The following is a 7,732-nucleotide window of genomic DNA, read 5'->3' on the forward strand; positions in this document are numbered from 1 at the left end:
CCCGCCGCCGCACAGGCGCAGGCCCGCCACCGCGCAGGCGCAGGACCGCCGCCGCACCAGCTTCTATTAATCATTTGATTTCAGTCTTTATTTCTTCAGTAGTAGTGAAGTCATTCAAAGGTAGGTAATTTAGCTTCCATGTATTTGAGTATTTTTGAGGATTTCTCTTGAAATTAAACTCTCAAGTTTAATTCCATCATGGTCGGAGAAGATGCTGGATATAGTTTCTATGCCTTTGAATCTGTACAGGTTTGCCTTTTGCCCTATCATGTGGTCAGTCTTCCAAAAGGTTCCATATGGGGGTGAGAAAAAAGAGTATCTCGTGGTTTTTGGATAGAAAGTTCTGTTAAGTCCATTTGATTTATAGTATTGTTAAGATCCCTTATCTCTTTACATAATTTTGTCTAGATGATCTATCTAGAGGGGATAGAAAGGTATTCAGGTCTCCAGAAACAATACAATCTGGATGAGATGGACAAATTCCCATACACATATAATCTACCAAGATTGAGGCAGGAGGATATAGAAATTCGGAATAGGCCCATAACAAGCCAGGAGATTGAATCATTAATAACGTCCCAACAAATAAAAGACCTGGTCCTGATGGCTTCAATTCGGAATTCTACAAAACTTTCAAAGAAGAGTTAACCCCATTCTGCTCAACTTATTTCTAAAGATCCAAAAGGGTGAATCACACCCTAATTCATTCTATGAAGCCTCCATAATCCTTGTCCTTAAAACACATAAAGACAGAACAAGGAAGGAAAATTTTAGACCAATATCTCTGATGAATATAGACACAAAGATTCTCAACAAGATAATAGCAAATCTCATCCAACAACTTATAAAAAAGATCATACATCACGATCAGGTAGGCTTTATTCCAGGAATGCAAAGTTGATTCAACATATGCAAAATGATAAATGTTACACATCATATTAACAGAAAGAAACATAAAAACCATAGGATCCTATAAACTGAGGCAGAGAAAGCATTTGATAAGACAAAACATCCCTTTATAATCAAGACTCTCAGCAATATCAGTATAGAAGGGTCATTTCTCAACACAATAAAAACTATCTATAAAAAACTCATAGCAAGCATCATCCTGAATGGAGAAATGTTAAAAGCTTTTCCACTAAAAACTGGTACAAGACAAGAATGCCCAATTTCTCCACTCCTTTTCTATATACTACTGAAAGTCCTCGCCAATGCAATTAGAAAAGAGGAAAATACAAAAGGCATTCAAATATAAAAATAAGAGGTGAAACTTTCTATATTTGCAGATGACATGATTGTATACATAGAAGACCCAATAGTATCATGAACAAATTCCTGAAATACATGAATATAGTAAAGTTGCATGATACAAAATCAACATACAGAAATCTATAGCATTTCTATATACAAACAGCAGACAGACTGAGATAGAACTAAGAAAAGTAATTCTATTTATCATAGCCATGAAAAGTATAAGGTACCTAGGAATAAATCTAACCAAAGAAGTTAAAGACCTCCGGGACCAGCAGTTAGTGTAATGGCTATGTCGCTGGACTCCCAAGTAGTCAACCGTGGCTCACATCCCGGTCCCAGTGACTTAAAACTCACGCTGGGTACGTGTGTGTGTATGCCCAAGATCTCGAGAGGAGAATGGAGAAGAAGTGATTGCGGCATGGCCACCCCCCTGGGTGGTGATTTCTCGATTTCTATCTCTTTGTCTCTCTGGTGAGCACACACACCCTATAGCAAAAATCTCTCTCTCAAAAAAAAGTTAAAGACCTCCACAAGGAAAATTATCAGAAGCTAAAAAAAAAAAAAGAAAATTACACTAAAAACTGGAAGGACATTCCATGTTCCTGGATTGGAAGAATTAATATAATCAAAATGGCAATTTTACCCAAATGAATCTACATATTTAATGCAATCCCAATCAAAATACCAGACACATTCTTCACAAATCTAGAAAAGACAATCATAAAATTTATCTGGAATCATAAAAGCCCTCATATTGCCAAAGCAATCCTGCACAAGAAGAGTGTAGTGGGTGGCATATCACTCCCTGACCCAAAAATATATTACAAAGCTGTGGTAATCAAAACAGCATGGTACTGGCACAAAAACAGACAGGTGGACCAATAGAACAGATTAGATTCCCTAGAAATAAACTCCCAAACATACAGTCAACTGATTTTTGACAAAGGGTACCATTCAATCCACTGAGAAAAGGACAACTTATTCAGCAAATGGTGCTGGAAAAACTGGATATCCACCTGCAGAATGATGAATCTGAACTGCTACCTGTCTACATGGACAAAAATCAACTCAAAGTGGATCAAAGATCTAAACCTAAGGCCTCAAACTATAAAACTACTCCTGGAGAACACTGGGGAAACTCTGGGATACATTGGGTTAGGCAAAAATTTCTTAAATAAGACCCCCAAAGCACAGTCAATAATCCTGAAAATAGATAAGTGGGATTACATCAGACTAAGAAGTTTTTGCATGGCAAACAACACTGTCATTATTGTGAATTAATATCTCTCAGAATAGAAAAATATTTTGTAAAGTATGTGTCAGATAAGGGATTGATAACCAGAATACACAAGAAACTCAAGAAAAGACAATAAATCCTAGTAAAAGATGGGAGAATGAGTTGAAAAAAACCACTCTCTAATGATGTCACACGAATAGCTAAAAGGCATATGAAAAAATGCTCAACATCCCTCATTTTAAGGGAAATTCAGATCAAAAGAATAATGAGATACCAGCTAACCCAAGTCAGAATGACTAAGATTAAAAAAAAAAAATGATAAGTGATAGTGTGATGTGAAGAAAGGGGAACTCTCCTACACTGCTGATGGGAATGTAAATTGGTCCAGACACTGTGGAGGACAATTTGGAGAGTCCTCAAAAATCTACAAATAGAATGTCCATATGACCCAACAATCCCACTTCTTGGTATCTACCCAAAGGACAGAATAATTCTTAATTGGAAAAGTACTTGCACATCAGTATTTATTGTGGCATTATTCATAATTGCTAAGTCATGGAACCAACCAAAATGCCCACAAACAGATGAATGGATAGAAAAACTGTGGCAGATATGCTCTATAGAATACTACTCAGCCATAAAAAAAAGAAAAAATAGAAGACCCTGGCTTTTGACAGAAAGGGGATGAATATGGAATATTTACTGCTGAGTGAAGAAATCCAGGCTATGAGGGAGAGACACTGTATGTCCCTATTTAATATATACCGAATGTCCACACTCTATAACTGAAACTGAATGACTAAAGGATATAGAAACACAGTAAATTGTTGCAAATACCATATATAGTGTGGGAAGAGTGTGGGTGAAGGAATAGAATCTGCATATAAACTTTAAGGAGAGAAATGGAGAGGCAAAGCATTAATGGGCAAAGAAATGGGGTATTATCTGTTGAAGATAACTTTATAGTATTGGCTACTGGACTGGAGGGAAATGTAAACGTGTTGGAATATTCACTTTGCAAAATAAGTGACCTGATTGCTTGTATAAAAGATCTTGAAATAAAATAAGATTAAAAAAAAAAAAAAGAAAAGCCCAGTATCCAATGGCTCCACTTCCAAAAACTGCACATTTTTTAATTTCAATGTTTTTATACATTCAATCACATATATCACTTGCAAAGTGAATATTCCAACATGTATTTATTTCTCACCAGTTCAGTTGAGAATACTATGCATACTGTCTTCAGTAGATAACAACCTATTTCTTTGTCCCATAAGTGACTTGCCTCTCTGTTTTTCTCCTTAATGTTTTTCTTCAGACTCTACTCCTTCACCAATCCTGTTCTCACACTGTATCTGGTATTTATAACCATTTTCTATGTTTTTATATCCTCTAGTCATTCAGTTTTGGCTCTAGAGTGTGAATACTCAGGATATATTAAGTGGAGATATGTAATGTCTTCCCTTCATAGCCTGACTTTTTTTCACTCAGCAGTAAATTTTCCATATTTATCCACTTTCTGTTAAAAGCCAGGGTATTGTTTTTCTGTGGCTGAGTAGTACTCCATATAGTATATGTGCACAAATTTTTCAATCCATTTATCGGTTTGTGGGCATTTGGGTTAGTTCCATGTCTTAGCAATTGTGAATAATGCTGCAATAAACATCAGTGTGAAAGCACTTTTCCAATTAAGGATTCTGTGTCCTTGGGGTAGATACTAAGGAGTGGGATTGCTGGATCATATGGTAGTTCTATTAGTAGATCTTTGAGGAATCTCCATATTGTTCTCCACAGTGGCTGAACAACTTTACATTCTCACCAGCAGTGTATGAGAGTTACCCTTTCACCACACCCCCACCAGCACTTATCATTTTTTTAAATCTTAGTCATTCTGACTGGGGTTAGGTGGCATCTCATTGGGGTTTTGATATGCCCCTCCCTTATGATGAGGGATGTTGAGCATTTTTTCATATGCCTTTTGACTATTCATATGTCTTCCTTAGAGAATGTTTTTTTCAACCCATTCTTCCATCTACAAATACTGCAAAACTTTTAAAGACAGACTAACTCTGATCCTCCTCCAAATATCTCTAATGATTCAAAAGGAAGAAACTCTCCCAAATTTATTCTATGAAGCCTCCATCTCCCTGATCCGCAAATAAAGTGAACGACATAACAAAAAATAAAGAAAGAGAAAAAAAGAAAAGAAAAATACAAGCCAGTATTCCTGATGAATAGAAATGTAAAATTTCTTAACAAAATGATAGCATGGAACAGCATCTTAAAAACATTGTACACCATGACCAGGTAGGCTTTATTCTAGGGAAGGAACGGTCACTTGACATATGAAAAACAATAAATTTCTACATCACATTAACAGAAGGAAAGACCAAAACCATATGGTCATATTAATTGATGCAGAAATAAAAATTCAATAAAATATTACATCCCTTCATTATTAACACTCTCAGCAAAATTGGCACTGAAGAGATATTACCCAGCAAAATAAGAGCCATGTATGACAAACCCATAGCTAACATCATAATGAAAAGCTTTATGTCTTTTCATTAAAAAAACTGGAAGAAGGCAAGGCTGCTCACCTACTCCACTTTTTTTCAACATAGTACTGTAAATCCTAGCCCATGTGGTCAGGCAAGACATGCAGATAAAAAAACATTCAAGTAAGATAAGACAAGGAAAATTATCCTCATTTGAAATTATGTGATTATGAGCCAGCAGGTGATGTGATGGTTAAAACACTGGTTCAAGTTCCAGGCCTGGTGGCTTGTTTTCAGAAAGCAATCCCATTTACAATAGCCACAACAAAATAAGATACTTAGGAATAATCCTAAAAAAAGAAGTCAAAGCCCTCTACAAGAAAAACTATGAAAAACCTGAAAAAGGAGTTCATTTGAAATTATGTGATTATGAGCCAGCAGGTGATGTGATGGTTAAAACACTGGTTCAAGTTCCAGGCCTGGTGGCTTGTTTTCAGAAAGCAATCCCATTTACAATAGCCACAACAAAATAAGATACTTAGGAATAAACCTAAAAAAAGAAGTCAAAGCCCTCTACAAGAAAAACTATGAAAAACCTGAAAAAGGAGTTGAAAATACAAAAAAAAAGGGAAAATAATCTCATGTTCCCAAACTGTATAAATTAATATGATTAAAATATAAATCCTATTTAAATAGTATAAAAAATCAATATAATTCAAATCAAACTACCAGATATATACCCCATGAAAACAGAAAAAAATAATTTTTTCTGGTATCATGAAAGGTCTCATATTACCAAACAATACAGTGAAAAAATAATAGAGTAGGAGGTATCTCAAAACATATAACAAAGCTGTGAAAATCAAAACAGCATAGTATTGGCATTAATCAGGCAGAGAGATCAATAGAACAGAATTCAGAACCCAGAAATAACCCCCAAAACATATAGTCAACTGATTTTTGACAAAGGGCACAAGACAATTCTGCAGGGAAAAGAAAAGGTCCACAGCAAATGGTGCTGGAAAAACTGGATATCCACCCATAAAAAATTGTGACTGGATCTCTACCTCTTACCTAAACGAGAATCAACTCAAAAGAGTTCAAGAATCTAAACAAAATTTCTCAAAATATAAATCTACTGGGGGAAAACTCTAGGAAACATAGGAGTAGGGAAGGCTTCTTAAATAAGACTCTCATCAAACAGAAAAAAATCCTGAAAATAGGCAAGTGGGACTACATTAGAATAAAAAGTTTCTGCACAGCAAAAGAAGCAATAATTGGAGTGAGAAGAAAACTCTCAAAATGAGAGAAATTATTTGCAAACTATGCCTCAGAAAAGAAAGTGAGAAACATAATACACAGGGAACTCAAACAATTTACCTCCAAAGAAGTAATCAGTCCAATTAAAAAAACAGGAAAATGAACTGAACAGACAACTTTTAAAGGAAAACATACAAATGGCCAGAAAGCATATGAAAACACACTCATTATCTCTTGACATTAGAGAAATACATATCAAAACCACAATGAGATACCACTTAACTGCAGTCAGAATGGCTAAGATTAAAACTTAGCAAATGGGACAAGCAGTTTGTGTAATGGCTATGTCACTGGACTCCCAAGAATCAACAGTGGCTGAGTCCCAGACCTGGTGGCTTAAAACTCAAGCCAGGCACGTGTGCGTGTATGCCCAAGATCCCGAGAGGAGAATGGAGGAGAAGGGATTGTGGCGTGGCCACCCACCCTGGGGGTGATTTCTCGCTTTCTGTCTCTCTGTCTCTCTCTGTCTGTCTAGTGAGCACACATGTCCTATGGCAAAAACCTCTCAAAAATAAATAAAAATAAAAATTAGCAAATGATAAGTGTTAGTGAGGTTGCAGTGAAAAGAAAACCCCCTTCACTATTGATGGGATTGTAAATTAGTACAACAATTGTGGAGAACAGTATGGAGGTTTCTCAAAGACTTATAAATAGAACTACCATATGACTCAGTAATTCCACTCTTATATATCAACCCAGAGGATAGGAAAATCCTCAACTGGTAAAACATTTGCATATCCTTTTAATTGCAGCATTATTCACAATTCCTAGGACATGAAATCAACCCAAATGTCTAAGCACAGATGAGTGGATTGAAAAAAATGTGTCACATGTATTCTAAGGAATACTACTCATCCATAAAAAACAGTGAGACTATAACTTTATATAAATGATAAATATGGAAGACTTAATGCTAAGCAATGCAAGCCAGACCATGAAAGACAGACTTTGTATGCCCCCACTCAATATATACAGAATGTCTGCACTCTGCCACAGAAACTGAAAAATTAGAATGTATAATAGCAAGGAGGGCAGCTGTAGACACTAGAGATAGTATAGGAGGGAGTAGGTAATATAGAATGGGTAAAAAGAGATGTAAGGGAGAGGATTAGGAAAAGAACAAAAAACTTTTAATAGGCAAAAAAAGATAGTTATCTGTTGATGATAATGTATATGGTAATGCCTTTGACTTGACTAATATGCACTACATTCATGCTGAGAAAAAACATATTGGACACTGTGGAGGTGTATAGATACTAAATGTAAATTTTAAAATGAAACTTTAAAAATGATCAAACCAGGACCAGCAGTTGATATAATGGCTATGTCACTGGACTCTCATGTAGTCAACTGTGGTTTGAGACCTGGACCCAGTGGTTTAAACTCATGCCGGGCACGTGTGCATACATTCCCAAGATCCCAA

This window comes from Tupaia chinensis, unplaced genomic scaffold, assembly GCF_000334495.1.
Source record: "Tupaia chinensis unplaced genomic scaffold, TupChi_1.0 Scaffold000034_1, whole genome shotgun sequence".
Classification (NCBI taxonomy): Eukaryota; Metazoa; Chordata; class Mammalia; order Scandentia; family Tupaiidae; genus Tupaia; species Tupaia belangeri.